The 19,753-nt window shown below is 43.6% G+C and overlaps 1 protein-coding gene across 1 annotated transcript in view; it reads left to right on the plus strand.

Moving 5' to 3' along the window:
• Positions 1–15,154: 15,154 nt before the first annotated feature.
• Positions 15,155–19,753, plus strand: part of ZNF618 (zinc finger protein 618) — a 134,651-nt gene continuing 130,052 nt past the window's right edge. Inside the window, exon 1 of the mRNA XM_072125136.1 lies at positions 15,155–15,277. The gene's annotated coding sequence lies outside the window, so the exon portion shown is untranslated. The remainder of the gene's footprint in view (positions 15,278–19,753) is intronic.

Below are 19,753 nucleotides of genomic sequence, written 5' to 3' on the forward strand. Positions count from 1 at the left end.
TCCTCCCGGAGCCAAAGAGAAGGGAGAGGGCGGCAGTGACGTCATGGGAGGGCGTGGACAACACAACGATGACGTAATACGAATAACCTGAAGGAGAAGAAGCGCGGCAGTTATGTGTCTGAGGAGAATCCTACACACACCCCCACCACCATATACACCTCCCATATACATGTATATATTCACTGAGGAGAACCCTATACATACCCACCATATACATGTATATTCACTGAGGGGAACCCTATACACCCCCCACCATATACATGTATATATTCACTGAGGAGAACCGTATACACACCCACCATATACATTTATATTCACTGAGGAGAATCCTATACACAACCACCATATACATGTATATTCACTGAGGAGAATCCTATACACCCCCACCATATACATGTATATTCACTGAGGGGAACCCTATACACCCCCCACCATATACATGTATATTCACTGAAGGGAACCCTATACACAACCACCATATACATGTATATTCACTGAGGGGAACCCTATACACCCCCCACCATATACATGTATATATTCACTGAGGAGAACCCTATACACCCACCATATACATGTATATTCACTGAGGAGAATCCTATACACAGCCACCATATACATGTATATTCACTGAGGAGAATCCTATACACACCCACCATATACATGTATATTCACTGAGGAGAATCCTATACACACCCACCATATACATGTATATTCACTGAGGAGAACCCTATACACCCCCCACCATATACATGTATATATATTCACTGAGGAGAACCCTATACACACCCACCATATACATGTATATTCACTGAGGAGAACCCTATACACCCCCCACCATATACATGTATATTCACTGAGGAGAATCCTATACACAACCACCATATACATGTATATTCACTGAGGGGAACCCTATACACAACCACCATATACATGTATATTCACTGAGGGGAACCCTATACACAACCACCATATACATGTATATACACTTAGGAGAACCCTATACACCCCACATATACATGTATATATTCACTGAGGAGAACCCTATACACAACCCCCCCATATACATGTATATTCACTGAGGAGAACCCTATACATACCCACCATATACATGTATATTCACTGAGGAGAACCCTATACACAACCACCATATACATGTATATTCACTGAGGAGAACCCTATACACCCCCCACCATATACATGTATATTCACTGAGGAGAATCCTATACACCCCCCCCCCCATATACATGTATATTCACTGAGGAGAACCCTATACACCCCCCACCATATACATGTATATTCACTGAGGGGAACCCTATACACAACCACCATATACATATATATTCACTGAGGGGAACCCTATACACAACCACCATATACATGTATATTCACTGAGGAGAATCCTATACACCCCCCACCATATACATGTATATTCACTGAGGAGAACCCTATACATACCCACCATATACATGTATATTCACTGAGGAGAACCCTATACACCCCCCACCATATACATGTATATTCACTGAGGAGAATCCTATACACAACCACCATATACAAGTATATTCACTGAGGAGAATCCTATACACAACCCCCCCCCATATACATGTATATTGACTGAGGAGAACCCTATACACCCCCACCATATACATGTATATTCACTGAGGAGAATCCTATACACAACCACCATATACATGTATATTCACTGAGGAGAATCCTATACACAACCCCCCCATATACATGTATATTCACTGAGGAGAACCCTATACACCCCCCACCATATACATGTATATTCACTGAGGAGAACCCTATACACGCCCCCTATACATGTATATTCACTGAGGGGAACCCTATACACCCCCCATATACATGTATATTCACTGAGGAGAACCCTATACACAACCCCCATATACATGTATATACACTTAGGAGAACCCTATACACCCCCCATATACATGTATATATTCACTGAGGAGAACCCTATACACAACCACCATATACAAGTATATTCACTGAGGAGAATCCTATACACAACCCCCATATACATGTATATTCACTGAGGAGAACCCTATACACCCCCCACCATATACATGTATATTCACTGAGGGGAACCCTATACATACCCACCATATACATGTATATTCACTGAGGGGAACCCTATACACCCCCCATATACATGTATATTCACTGAGGAGAACCCTATACACACCCACCATATACATGTATATTCACTGAGGAGAACCCTATACACACCCACCATATACATGTATATATTCACTGAGGAGAACCCTATACACCCCCCACCATATACATGTATATTCACTGAGGAGAACCCTATACACCCCCCACCATATACATGTATATTCACTGAGGAGAACCCTATACACCCCCCAACATATACATGTATATTCACTGAGGAGAACCCTATACACCCCCCACCATATACATGTATATTCACTGAGGAGAACCCTATACACACCCACCATATACATGTATATTCACTGAGGGGAACCCTATACACCCACCATATACATGAATATTCACTGAGGAGAAAACTATACACCCCCCCCCCCCATATACATGTATATTCACTGAGGAGAAAACTATACACACCCCCCCCCCATATACATGTATATTCACTGAGGAGTACCCTATACACACCCACCATATACATGTATATTCACTGAGGAGAACCCTATACACCCCCCACCATATACATGTATATTCACTGAGGAGAATCCTATACACAACCACCATATACATGTATATTCACTGAGGAGAACCCTATACACCCCCCACCATATACATGTATATTCACTGAGGAGAACCCTATACACCCCACCCCCATATACATGTATATTCACTGAGGAGAACCCTATACACCCCACCATATACATGTATATTCACTGAGGAGAACCCTATACACACCCACCATATACATGTATATTCACTGAGGGGAACCCTATAGACCCCCCCCCCCCCCAATTACATGTATATTCACTGAGGAGAAAACTATACACCCCCCCCCCCATATACATGTATATATTCACTGAGGAGAACCCTATACACAACCACCATATACATGTATATTCACTGAGGAGAATCCTATACACAACCCCCATATACATGTATATTCACTGAGAAGAACCCTATACACCCCCCACCATATACATGTATATTCACTGAGGGGAACCCTATACACCCCCCATATACATGTATATATTCACTGAGGAGAACCCTATACATACCCACCATATACATGTATATTCACTGAGGAGAACCCTATACACCCCCCACCATATACATGTATATTCACTGAGGAGAACCCTATACACCCCCCACCATATACATGTATATTCACTGAGGAGAACCCTATACACCCCCCACCATATACATGTATATTCACTGAGGAGAACCCTATACACACCCACCATATACATGTATATTTACTGAGGGGAACCCTATACACCCACCATATACATGAATATTCACTGAGGAGAAAACTATACACCCCCCCCCCCATATACATGTATATTCACTGAGGAGAAAACTATACACCCCCCCCCCCATATACATGTATATTCACTGAGGAGAACCCTATACACCCCCCCCCCCCCATATACATGTATATTCACTGAGGAGAACCCTATACACCCCCCACCATATACATGTATATTCACTGAGGAGAATCCTATACACAACCACCATATACATGTATATTCACTGAGGAGAACCCTATACACACCCACCATATACATGTATATTCACTGAGGGGAACCCTATACACCCCCCACCATATATATGAATATTCACTGAGGAGAAAACTATACACCCCCCCCATATACATGTATATTCACTGAGGAGTACCCTATACACACCCACCATATACATGTATATTCACTGAGGAGAACCCTATACACCCCCCACCATATACATGTATATTCACTGAGGAGAACCCTATACACCCCCCACCATATACATGTATATTCACTGAGGAGAATCCTATACACCCCCACCATATACATGTATATTCACTGAGGAGAACCCCATACACCCCCCACCATATACATGTATATTCACTGAGGAGAACCCTATACACCCCCCACCATATACATGTATATTCACTGAGGAGAACCCTATACACCCCACCCCCATATACATGTATATTCACTGAGGAGAACCCTATACACACCCACCATATACATGTATATCCACTGAGGAGAATCCTATACACACCCACCATATACATGTATATCCACTGAGGAGAACCCTATACACACCCACCATATACATGTATATTCACTGAGGGGAACCCTATACACACCCACCATATACATGTATATTCACTGAGGGGAACCCTATACACACCCACCATATACATGTATATTCACTGAGGATAAAACTATACACCCCCCCCCATATACATGTATATCCACTGAGGGGAGCCCTATACACCCCCCACCATATACATGTATATCCACTGAGGGGAACCCTATACACCCCCCACCATATACATGTATATCCACTGAGGAGAACCCTATACACCCCCATATACATGTAAATTCACTGAGGAGAACCCTATACACCCCCACCATATACATGTATATTCACTGAGGAGAACCCTATACACCCCACCCCCATATACATGTATATATTCACTGAGGAGAACCCTATATGCCCCCACCATATACATGTATATTCACTGAGGGGAACCCTATACACCCCCCCCCATGTACATGTGTATATATTCACTGAGGAGAACCCTATACATACTCACCATATACATGTATATTCACTGAGGAGAACCCTATACACAACCACCATATACATGTATATATTCACTGAGGAGAACCCTATACACCCCACCCCCATATACATGTATATTCACTGAGGAGAACCCTATACACCCCCCCCCACCATATACATGTATATATTCACTGAGGGGAACCCTATACACACCCCCACCATATACATGTATATTCACTGAGGAGAACCCTATACATACCCACCATATACATGTATATTCACTGAGGGGAACCCTATACACACCCACCATATACATGTATATTCACTGAGGAGAACCCTATACACCCCCCACCATATACATGTATATTCACTGAGGAGAAAACTATACACAACCACCATATACATGTATATTCACTGAGGGGAACCCTATACACAACCACCATATACATGTATATTCACTGAGGAGAACCCTATACACCCCCCACCATATACATGTATATTCACTGAGGGGAACCCTATACACAACCACCATATACATGTATATTCAATGAGGAGAATCCTATACACCCCCCCCCCCCCCCATATACATGTATATTCACTGAGGAGAACTCTATACACCCCCCACCATATACATGTATATATTCACTGAGGAGAACCCTATATATACCCACCATATACATGTATATTCACTGAGGAGAATCCTATACACAACCACCATATACATGTATATTCACTGAGGAGAACCCTATACACCCCCCATATACATGTATATTCACTGAGGGGAACCCTATACACCCCCCACCATATACATGTATATTCACTGAGGAGAACCCTATACACCCCCCATATACATGTATATTCACTGAGAACCCTATACACCCCCCACCATATACATGTATATTCACTGAGGAGAACCCTATACACCCCCCACCATATACATGTATATTCACTGAGGAGAATCCTATACGCCCCCCATATACATGTATATCCACTGAGGGGAACCCTATACACCCCCCACCATATACATGTATATTCACTGAGGGGAACCCTATACACCCCCCACCATATACATGTATATTCACTGAGGAGAACCCTATACACCCCCCACCATATACATGTATATCCACTGAGGGGAACCCTATACAACCCCCACCATATACATGTATATCCACTGAGGAGAACCCTATACACCCCCCTATATACATGTATATTCACTGAGGAGAACCCTGTACACCCCCCCCCCCATATACATGTATATTCACTGAGGAGAATCCTATACACAACCCCCCCATATATATGTATATTCACTGAGGAGAACCCTATACACCCCCCACCATATACATGTATATTCACTGAGGAGAACCCTATACACCCCACCCCCATATACATGTATATTCACTGAGGAGAAAACTATACACAACCACTATATACATGTATATTCACTGAGGAGAACCCTATACACCCCCCACCATATACATGTATATTCACTGAGGAGAACCCTATACACCCCACCCCCATATACATGTATATTCACTGAGGAGAACCCTATACACCCCCCCATATACATGTATATTCACTGAGGAGAACCCTATACACCCCCCCATATACATGTATATTCACTGAGGAGAATCCTATACACAACCACCATATACATGTATATTCACTGAGGGGAACCCTATACACCCCCCACCATATACATGTATATTCACTGAGGAGAAAACTATACCCCCCCACCATATACATGTATATTCACTGAGGAGAACCCTATACACCCCCCACCATATACATGTATATTCACTGAGGAGAACCCTATACACCCCCATATACATTTATATTCACTGAGGAGAATCCTATACACAACCCACCCATATACATGTATATTCACTGAGGAGAATCCTATACACAACCACCATATACATGTATATTCACTGAGGAGAACCCTATACACCCCCCACCATATACATGTATATGCACTGAGGAGAACCCTATACACCCCACCCCCATATACATGTATATTCACTGAGGAGAAAACTATACACCCCCATATACATGTATATTCACTGAGGAGAACCCTATACACCCCCCACCATATACATGTATATTCACTGAGGAGAACCCTATACACCCCCCACCATATACATGTATATTCACTGAGGAGAACCCTATACACACCCACCATATACATGTATATTCACTGAGGGGAACCCTATACACCCACCATATACATGTATATTCACTGAGGAGAATCCTATACACCCCACCTTCATATACATGTATATTCACTGAGGAGAACCCTATACACACCCACCATATACATGTATATTCACTGAGGGGAACCCTATACACCCACCATATACATGTATATTCACTGAGGAGAATCCTATACACCCCACCTTCATATACATGTATATTCACTGAGGAGAAAACTATACACCCCCCACCATATACATGTATATCCACTGAGGAGAACCCTATACACACCCACCATATACATGTATATATTCACTGAGGAGAAAACTATACACCCCCCACCATATACATGTTTATTCACTGAGGGGAACCCTATACACAACCCCCATATACATGTATATTCACTGAGGAGAACCCTATACACCCCCCCCCCATATACATGTATATTCACTGAGGAGAACCATATACACCCCCCCATATACATGTATTATACATGTATATATTCACTGAGGAGAACCCTATACATCCCCCACCATATACATGTATATTCACTGAGGAGAACCCTATACACCCCCCCCATATACATGTATATATTCACTGAGGAGAACCCTATACACCCCCCACCATATACATGTATATTCACTGAGGAGAACCCTATACACACCCACCATATACATGTATATTCACTGAGGAGAATCCTATACACCCACCATATACATGTATATTCACTGAGGAGAACCCTATACACCCCTCACCATATACATGTATATTCACTGAGGAGAATCCTATACACCCACCATATACATGTATATATTCACTGAGGAGAATCCTATACACCCCTCACCATATACATGTATATTCACTGAGGAGAACCCTATACACACCCACCATATACATGTATATTCACTGAGGAGAATCCTATACACCCCCCACCATATACATGTATATTCACTAAGGAGAGCCCTATACACACCCACCATATACATGTATATTCACTGAGGGGAACCCTATACACCCACCATATACATGTATATTCACTGAGGAGAATCCTATACACCCACCATATACATGTATATTCACTGAGGAGAATCCTATACACACCCACCATATACATGTATATTCACTGAGGAGAATCCTATACACCCCCCACCATATACATGTATATTCACTGAGGAGAATCCTATACACCCCCCACCATATACATGTATATTCACTGAGGAGAACCCTATACACACCCACCATATACATGTATATTCACTGAGGGGAACCCTATACACCCACCATATACATGTATATTCACTGAGGAGAATCCTATACACCCCCCATATACATGTATATATTCACTAAGGAGAACCCTATACACCCCCCACCATATACATGTATATTCACTGAGGAGAACCCTATACACACCCACCATATACATGTATATTCACTGAGGAGAATCCTATACACACCCACCATATACATGTATATATTCACTGAGGAGAATCCTATACACCCCTCACCATATACATGTATATATTCACTGAGGAGAATCCTATACACAACCACCATATACATGTATATTCACTGAGGAGAACCCTATACACCCCCCAACATATACATGTATATATTCACTGAGGAGAATCCTATACACCCCTCACCATATACATGTATATATTCACTGAGGAAAACCCTATACACACCCACCATATACATGCATATTCACTGAGGGGAACCCTATACACCCACCATATACATGTATATTCACTGAGGAGAATCCTATACACCCCCCACCATATACATGTATATTCACTGAGGAGAAAACTATACACCCCCCACCATATACATGTATATTCACTGAGGGCAACCCTATACACAACCGCCATATACATGTATATTCACTGAGGAGAACCCTATACACCCCCCACCATATACATGTATATTCACTGAGGAGAAAACTATACACAACCACCATATACATGTATATTCACTGAGGAGAACCCTGTACACCCCCCCATATACATGTATATGCACTGAGGAGAACCCTATACACCCCACCCCCATATACATGTATATTCACTGAGGAGAAAACTATACATCCCATATACATGTATATTCACTGAGGAGAACCCTATACACCCCCATATACATGTATATTCACTGAGGAGAACCCTATACACCCCCCACCATATACATGTATATTCACTGAGGAGAACCCTATACACACCCACCATATACATGTATATATTCACTGAGGAGAATCCTATACACCCCTCACCATATACATGTATATTCACTGAGGAGAACCCTATACACACCCACCATATACATGTATATTCACTGAGGGGAACCCTATACACCCACCATATACATGTATATTCACTGAGGAGAATCCTATACACCCCACCTTCATATACATGTATATTCACTGAGGAGAAAACTATACATCCCCCACCATATACATGTATATTCACTGAGGAGAAAACTATACACCCCCCACCATATACATGTTTATTCACTGAGGGGAACCCTATACACAACCCCCATATACATGTATATTCACTGAGGAGAACCCTATACACCCCCCCATATACATGTATATTCACTGAGGAGAACCCTATACACCCCCCCCATATACATGTATATATTCACTGAGGAGAACCCTATACATCCCCCACCATATACATGTATATTCACTGAGGAGAACCCTATACACCCCCCCTCCATATACATGTATATATTCACTGAGGAGAACCCTATACACCCCCACCATATACATGTATATTCACTGAGGAGAACCCTATACACACCCACCATATACATGTATATTCACTGAGGAGAATCCTATACACCCCCACCATATACATGTATATTCACTGAGGAGAACCCTATACACCCCCCACCATATACATGTATATTCACTGAGGAGAACCCTATACACCCCCCACCATATACATGTATATTCACTGAGGAGAACCCTATACACACCCACCATATACATGTATATTCACTGAGGAGAATCCTATACACAACCACCATATACATGTATATTCACTGAGGAGAACCCTATACACCCCCCACCATATACATGTATATTCACTGAGGAGAACCCTATACACCCCCCACCATATACATGTATATTCACTGAGGAGAACCCTATACACACCCACCATATACATGTATATTCACTGAGGAGAATCCTATACACCCCCCACCATATACATGTATATTCACTGAGGAGAACCCTATACACAACCACCATATACATGTATATTCACTGAGGAGAACCCTATACACCCCCCACCATATACATGTATATTCACTGAGGAGAACCCTATACACACCCACCATATACATGTATATTCACTGAGGAGAATCCTATACACCCCACCATATACATGTATATTCACTGAGGAGAACCCTATACACCCCCCACCATATACATGTATATTCACTGAGGAGAACCCTATACACAGCCACCATATACATGTATATTCACTGAGGAGAATCCTATACACCCCACCATATACATGTATATTCACTGAGGGGAACCCTATACACCCCCCACCATATACATGTATATTCACTGAGGAGAATCCTATACACCCCACCTTCATATACATGTATATTCACTGAGGAGAACCCTATACACCCCCCACCATATACATGTATATATTCACTGAGGAGAACCCTATACACCCCCCACCATATACATGTATATTCACTGAGGAAAACCCTATACACACCCACCATATACATGCATATTCACTGAGGGGAACCCTATACACCCACCATATACATGTATATTCACTGAGGAGAATCCTATACACCCCCCACCATATACATGTATATTCACTGAGGAGAAAACTATACACCCCCCACCATATACATGTATATTCACTGAGGGCAACCCTATACACAACCGCCATATACATGTATATTCACTGAGGAGAACCCTATACACCCCCCACCATATACATGTATATTCACTGAGGAGAAAACTATACACAACCACCATATACATGTATATTCACTGAGGAGAACCCTGTACACCCCCCCATATACATGTATATGCACTGAGGAGAACCCTATACACCCCACCCCCATATACATGTATATTCACTGAGGAGAAAACTATACATCCCATATACATGTATATTCACTGAGGAGAACCCTATACACCCCCATATACATGTATATTCACTGAGGAGAACCCTATACACCCCCCACCATATACATGTATATTCACTGAGGAGAACCCTATACACACCCACCATATACATGTATATATTCACTGAGGAGAATCCTATACACCCCTCACCATATACATGTATATTCACTGAGGAGAACCCTATACACACCCACCATATACATGTATATTCACTGAGGGGAACCCTATACACCCACCATATACATGTATATTCACTGAGGAGAATCCTATACACCCCACCTTCATATACATGTATATTCACTGAGGAGAAAACTATACATCCCCCACCATATACATGTATATTCACTGAGGAGAAAACTATACACCCCCCACCATATACATGTTTATTCACTGAGGGGAACCCTATACACAACCCCCATATACATGTATATTCACTGAGGAGAACCCTATACACCCCCCCATATACATGTATATTCACTGAGGAGAACCCTATACACCCCCCCCCATATACATGTATATATTCACTGAGGAGAACCCTATACATCCCCCACCATATACATGTATATTCACTGAGGAGAACCCTATACACCCCCCCTCCATATACATGTATATATTCACTGAGGAGAACCCTATACACCCCCACCATATACATGTATATTCACTGAGGAGAACCCTATACACACCCACCATATACATGTATATTCACTGAGGAGAATCCTATACACCCCCACCATATACATGTATATTCACTGAGGAGAACCCTATACACCCCCCACCATATACATGTATATTCACTGAGGAGAACCCTATACACCCCCCACCATATACATGTATATTCACTGAGGAGAACCCTATACACACCCACCATATACATGTATATTCACTGAGGAGAATCCTATACACAACCACCATATACATGTATATTCACTGAGGAGAACCCTATACACCCCCCACCATATACATGTATATTCACTGAGGAGAACCCTATACACCCCCCACCATATACATGTATATTCACTGAGGAGAACCCTATACACACCCACCATATACATGTATATTCACTGAGGAGAATCCTATACACCCCCCACCATATACATGTATATTCACTGAGGAGAACCCTATACACAACCACCATATACATGTATATTCACTGAGGAGAACCCTATACACCCCCCACCATATACATGTATATTCACTGAGGAGAACCCTATACACACCCACCATATACATGTATATTCACTGAGGAGAATCCTATACACCCCACCATATACATGTATATTCACTGAGGAGAACCCTATACACCCCCCACCATATACATGTATATTCACTGAGGAGAACCCTATACACAGCCACCATATACATGTATATTCACTGAGGAGAATCCTATACACCCCACCATATACATGTATATTCACTGAGGGGAACCCTATACACCCCCCACCATATACATGTATATTCACTGAGGAGAATCCTATACACCCCACCTTCATATACATGTATATTCACTGAGGAGAACCCTATACACCCCCCACCATATACATGTATATATTCACTGAGGAGAACCCTATACACCCCCCACCATATACATGTATATTCACTGAGGAGAACCCTATACACACCCACCATATACATGTATATTCACTGAGGAGAACCCTATACACACCCACCATATACATGTATATTCACTGAGGAGAATCCTATACACAACCACCATATACATGTATATTCACTGAGGAGAACCCTATACACCCCCCACCATATACATGTATATTCACTGAGGAGAATCCTATACACCCCTCACCATATACATGTATATTCACTGAGGAGAAAACTATACACAACCACCATATACATGTATATTCACTGAGGAGAACCCTGTACACCCCACCTTCATATACATGTATATTCACTGAGGAGAAAACTATACACCCCCCACCATATACATGTATATTCACTGAGGGCAACCCTATACACAACCGCCATATACATGTACACCCCACCATATACATGTATATTCACTGAGGAGAACCCTGTAACCCCCCCATATACATGTATATGCACTGAGGAGAACCCTATACACCCCACCCCCATATACATGTATATTCACTGAGGAGAAAACTATACACCCCATATACATGTATATTCACTGAGGAGAACCCTATACACCCCCATATACATGTATATTCACTGAGGAGAACCCTATACACCCCCCAACATATACATGTATATTCACTGAGGAGAACCCTATACACACCCACCATATACATGTATATATTCACTGAGGAGAATCCTATACACCCCTCACCATAATACATGTATATTCACTGAGGAGAACCCTATACACACCCACCATATACATGTATATTCACTGAGGGGAACCCTATACACCCACCATATACATGTATATTCACTGAGGAGAATCCTATACACCCTACCTTCATATACATGTATATTCACTGAGGAGAAAACTATACATCCCCCACCATATACATGTATATTCACTGAGGAGAAAACTATACACCCCCCACCATATACATGTTTATTCACTGAGGGGAACCCTATACACAACCCCCATATACATGGTATATTCACTGAGGAGAACCCTATACACCCCCCCCTATATACATGTATATTCACTGAGGAGAACCCTATACACCCCCCCCCCCATATACATGTATATATTCACTGAGGAGAACCCTATACATCCCCCACCATATACATGTATATTCACTGAGGAGAACCCTATACACCCCCCCCCCCATATACATGTATATATTCACTGAGGAGAACCCTATACACCCCCCACCATATACATGTATATTCACTGAGGAGAACCCTATACACACCCACCATATACATGTATATTCACTGAGGAGAATCCTATACACCCACCATATACATGTTATTCACTGAGGAGAACCCTATACACCCCCACCATATACATGTATATTCACTGAGGAGAATCCTATACACCCCCACCATATACATGTATATTCACTGAGGAGAACCCTATACACCCCCCACCATATACATGTATATTCACTGAGGAGAATCCTATACACAACCACCATATACATGTATATTCACTGAGGAGAATCCTATACACAACCCCCCCCCCATATACATGTATATTGACTGAGGAGAAAACTATACCCCCCCCCCACCATATACATGTATATTCACCGAGGAGTACCCTATACACACCCACCATATACATGTATATTCACTGAGGAGAATCCTATACACACCCACCATATACATGTATATTCACTGAGGAGAACCCTATACACAACCCCCCCCATATACATGTATATTCACTGAGGAGAACCCTATACACCCCCCCCCACCATATACATGTATATTCACTGAGGAGTACCCTATACACACCCACCATATACATGTATATTCACTGAGGAGAACCCTATACACACCCACCATATACATGTGTATTCACTGAGGGGAACCCTATACACCCCCCGCCATATACATGTATATTCACTGAGGAGAACCCTATACACAACCCCCCTTTATATACATGTATATTCACTGAGGAGAACCCTATACACTACCCATATACATGTATATTCCATGAGGAGAACCCTATACACAACCCCCATATACATGTATATTCACTGAGGGGAATCCTATACCCACCCCCACCATACATGGTCTATGTATATATCTACCCTGAGGAGAATCCTATAGAGGACGTTGTGTACACAGAAATTGTTCATAATACTGAAGAAAACCTAAATCTTTGCAGATGTTATTGGCGTCTAGAAGTGTCCTATCACACGTGGTGCCTCCCGCTCCTGCGCTCAGATCCCTATATTGTTCCTCCCCATACCTGTAAAGCTCCACAGTCCCTCCATAAAGATGACTCTCCATCCATGCAAATTCATGCACTTCCAGCCTCCTGAAAGACAAGGGTTGTGTTTTCTCTTCAGCCGAGTACAAGGCTCAGCTCCCTCATTCCCCCCTCACTCAAGAATGAAAGAGACTGTTGTTTGTGAAGAGAAATCCACTCCCTCATTCCCTCCTCCCTCAGGAATTATCTTCAGCGTGTCGCTCTCATTCCTGAAGGATGGGAATGAACTGGAGGAGCGGCTGAGCAGGAAGGACATGAATATACCGGACCTGGCTCAGAGGAAAGATGATGACCGGACTTACATGGAGTCATTTGCATAGACGGTGAGTCATCTTTTTGAAGGGACGACCTTATAGTCATAAACTGGGACAATGTTCTCAAAGACAAAAGAACCCCACACACACACACACACACACAAAAAAATGAGACTTTTTCACAAATATTCAAAAAAACGTCTGTGAGAAACGAGAGAAAAAGCCAATGTGGTTAACTAGTACTGTAAGGCAAGCAATAAGCAAGAAAGATAAGGGGTTTGAAGTGTGAAAGTTGCGATGAGGCGTTACAGGATTATAGAGAGAACAATAAATTATTATGAACCACGCCTACAGGGTATGGCAGTATGAACCAAGCTTACAGGGTATGGCAGTATGAACCAAGCTTACAGGGTACGGCAGTATGAACCAAGCCTACAGGGTATGGCAGTATGAATCAAGCTTACAGATGGCAGTATGAACCAAGCTTACAGGGTATGGCAGTATGAACCGCGCTTACAGGGTATGGCAGTATGAACCAAGCTTACAGGGTATGGCAGTATGAACCAAGCCTACAGGGTATGGCAGTATGAACCAAGCCTACAGGGTATGGCAGTATGAACCAAGCTTACAGGGTACGGCAGTATGAACCAAGCTTACAGGGTACGGCAGTATGAACCAAGCTTACAGGGTACGGCAGTATGAACCAAGCTTACAGGGTACGGCAGTATGAACCAAGCTTACAGTGTATGGCAGTATGAACCAAGCTTACAGTGTATGGCAGTATGAACCAAGCTTATAGTGTATGGCAGTATGAACCAAGCTTACAGGGTATGGCAGTATGAACCAAGCTTACAGGGTATGGCAGTATGAACCAAGCTTACACGGTATGGCAGTATGAACCAAGCTTACAGTGTACGGCAGTATGAACCAAGCTTACAGGGTATGACAGTATGAACCAAGCTTACAGTGTACGGCAGTATGAACCAAGCTTATAGTGTACGGCAGTATGAACCAAGCTTACAGGGTACGGCAGTATGAACCAAGCTTACAGGGTACGGCAGTATGAACCAAGCCTACAGGGTACGGCAGTATGAACCAAGCTTACAGGCTACGGCAGTATGAACCAAGCTTACAGGGTACGGCAGTATGAACCAAGCTTACAGGGTACGGCAGTATGAACCAAGCTTACAGGGTATGGCAGTATGAACCAAGCTTACAGGGTACGGCAGTATGAACCAAGCTTACAGGGTACGGCAGTATGAACCAAGCTTACAGGGTACGGCAGTATGAACCAGGCTTACAGGGTACGGCAGTATGAACCAATCTTACAGGGTACGGCCGTATGAACCAAGCTTACAGGGTACGGCCGTATGAACCAAGCTTACAGGGTACGGCAGTATGAACCAAGCTTACAGGGTACGGCAGTACGAACCAAGCTTACAGGGTACGGCAGTACGAACCAAGCCTACAGGGTACGGCAGTAGGAACCAAGCTTACAGGGTACGGCAGTACGAACCAAGCTTACAGGGTACGGCAGTACGAACCAAGCCTACAGGGTACGGCAGTACGAACCTAGCTTACAGGGTACGGCAGTATGAACCAAGCTTACAGGGTACGGCAGTACGAACAAAGCTTACAGGGTACGGCAGTATGAACCAAGCTTACAGGGTACGGCAGTACGAACCAAGCTTACAGGGTACGGCAGTACGAACAAAGCCTACAGGGTACGGCAGTACGAACCTAGCTTACAGGGTACGGCAGTACGAACCAAGCTTACAGGGTACGGCAGTACGAACAAAGCTTACAGGGTACGGCAGTATGAACCAAGCTTACAGGGTACGGCAGTACGAACCAAGCTTACAGGGTACGGCAGTACGAACCAAGCTTACAGGGTATGGCAGTATGAACCAGGCTTACAGGGTACGGCAGTATGAACCAAGCTTATAGTGTATGGCAGTATGAACCAAGCCTACAGGGTATGGCAGTATGAACCAAGCCTACAGGGTACGGCAGTACGAACCAAGCTTACAGGGTATGGCAGTATGAACCAGGCTTACAGGGTACGGCAGTATGAACCAAGCTTATAGTGTATGGCAGTATGAACCAAGCCTACAGGGTATGGCAGTATGAACCAAGCCTACAGGGTACGGCAGTATGAACCAAGCCTACAGGGTATGGCAGTATGAACCAAGCTTACAGTGTATGGCAGTATGAACCAAGCCTACAGGGTACAGCAGTATGAACCAAGCCTACAGGGTATGTCAGTATGAACCAAGCCTACAGGGTATGGCAGTATGAACCAAGCTTACAGGGTATGACAGTATGAACCAAGCTTACAGGGTATGACAGTATGAACCAAGCTCACAGTGTATGGCAGTATGAACCAAGCTTACAGTGTATGGCAGTATGAACCAAGCTTATAGTGTATGTCAGTATGAACCAAACTTACAGGGTATGACAGTATGAACCAAGCTTACAGTGTATGGCAGTATGAACCAAGCCTACAGGGTACGGCAGTATGAACCAAGCCTACAGGGTATGGCAGTATGAACCAAGCTTACAGGGTATGACAGTATGAACCAAGCTTACAGGGTATGACAGTATGAACCAAGCTCACAGTGTATGGCAGTATGAACCAAGCTTACAGTGTATGGCAGTATGAACCAAGCTTACAGGGTACGGCAGTATGAACCAAGCTTACAGTGTATGGCAGTATGAACCAAGCCTACAGGGTACGGCAGTATGAACCAAGCCTACAGGGTATGGCAGTATGAACCAAGCTTACAGGGTATGACAGTATGAACCAAGCTTACAGGGTACGGCAGTATGAACCAAGCTTACAGGGTATGGCAGTATGAACCAAGCTTACAGGGTATGGCAGTATGAACCAAGCTTACAGGGTACGGCAGTATGAACCAAGCTTACAGGGTACGGCAGTATGAACCAAGCTTACAGGGTACGGCAGTATGAACCAGGCTTACAGGGTACGGCAGTATGAACCAATCTTACAGGGTACGGCCGTATGAACCAAGCTTACAGGGTACGGCCGTATGAACCAAGCTTACAGGGTACGGCAGTATGAACCAAGCTTACAGGGTACGGCAGTACGAACCAAGCTTACAGGGTACGGCAGTACGAACCAAGCCTACAGGGTACGGCAGTAGGAACCAAGCTTACAGGGTACGGCAGTACGAACCAAGCTTACAGGGTACGGCAGTACGAACCAAGCCTACAGGGTACGGCAGTACGAACCTAGCTTACAGGGTACGGCAGTATGAACCAAGCTTACAGGGTACGGCAGTACGAACAAAGCTTACAGGGTACGGCAGTATGAACCAAGCTTACAGGGTACGGCAGTACGAACCAAGCTTACAGGGTACGGCAGTACGAACAAAGCCTACAGGGTACGGCAGTACGAACCTAGCTTACAGGGTACGGCAGTACGAACCAAGCTTACAGGGTACGGCAGTACGAACAAAGCTTACAGGGTACGGCAGTACGAACAAAGCTTACAGGGTACGGCAGTATGAACCAAGCTTACAGGGTACGGCAGTACGAACCAAGCTTACAGGGTACGGCAGTACGAACCAAGCTTACAGGGTATGGCAGTATGAACCAGGCTTACAGGGTACGGCAGTATGAACCAAGCTTATAGTGTATGGCAGTATGAACCAAGCCTACAGGGTATGGCAGTATGAACCAAGCCTACAGGGTACGGCAGTATGAACCAAGCCTACAGGGTATGGCAGTATGAACCAAGCTTACAGTGTATGGCAGTATGAACCAAGCCTACAGGGTACAGCAGTATGAACCAAGCCTACAGGGTATGTCAGTATGAACCAAGCCTACAGGGTATGGCAGTATGAACCAAGCTTACAGGGTATGACAGTATGAACCAAGCTTACAGGGTATGACAGTATGAACCAAGCTCACAGTGTATGGCAGTATGAACCAAGCTTACAGTGTATGGCAGTATGAACCAAGCTTATAGTGTATGTCAGTATGAACCAAACTTACAGGGTATGACAGTATGAACCAAGCTTACAGTGTATGGCAGTATGAACCAAGCCTACAGGGTACGGCAGTATGAACCAAGCCTACAGGGTATGGCAGTATGAACCAAGCTTACAGGGTATGACAGTATGAACCAAGCTTACAGGGTATGACAGTATGAACCAAGCTCACAGTGTATGGCAGTATGAACCAAGCCTACAGGGTATGGCAGTATGAACCAAGCTTACAGGGTATGACAGTATGAACCAAGCTTACAGTGTATGGCAGTATGAACCAAGCTCACAGTGTATGGCAGTATGAACCAAGCTTACAGGGTACGGCAGTATGAACCAAGCTTACAGGGTACGGCAGTATGAACCAAGCCTACAGGGTACGGCAGTATGAACCTAGCTTACAGGGTATGGCAGTATGAACCAAGCTTACAGGGTACGGCAGTATGAACCAAGCCTACAGGGTACGGCAGTATGAACCTAGCTTACAGGGTATGGCAGTATGAACCAAGCTTACAGGGTACGGCAGTACGAACCAAGC

The sequence above is a fragment of the Engystomops pustulosus genome, chromosome 9, assembly GCF_040894005.1.
Source record: "Engystomops pustulosus chromosome 9, aEngPut4.maternal, whole genome shotgun sequence".
NCBI classification, from domain to species: domain Eukaryota; kingdom Metazoa; phylum Chordata; class Amphibia; order Anura; family Leptodactylidae; genus Engystomops; species Engystomops pustulosus.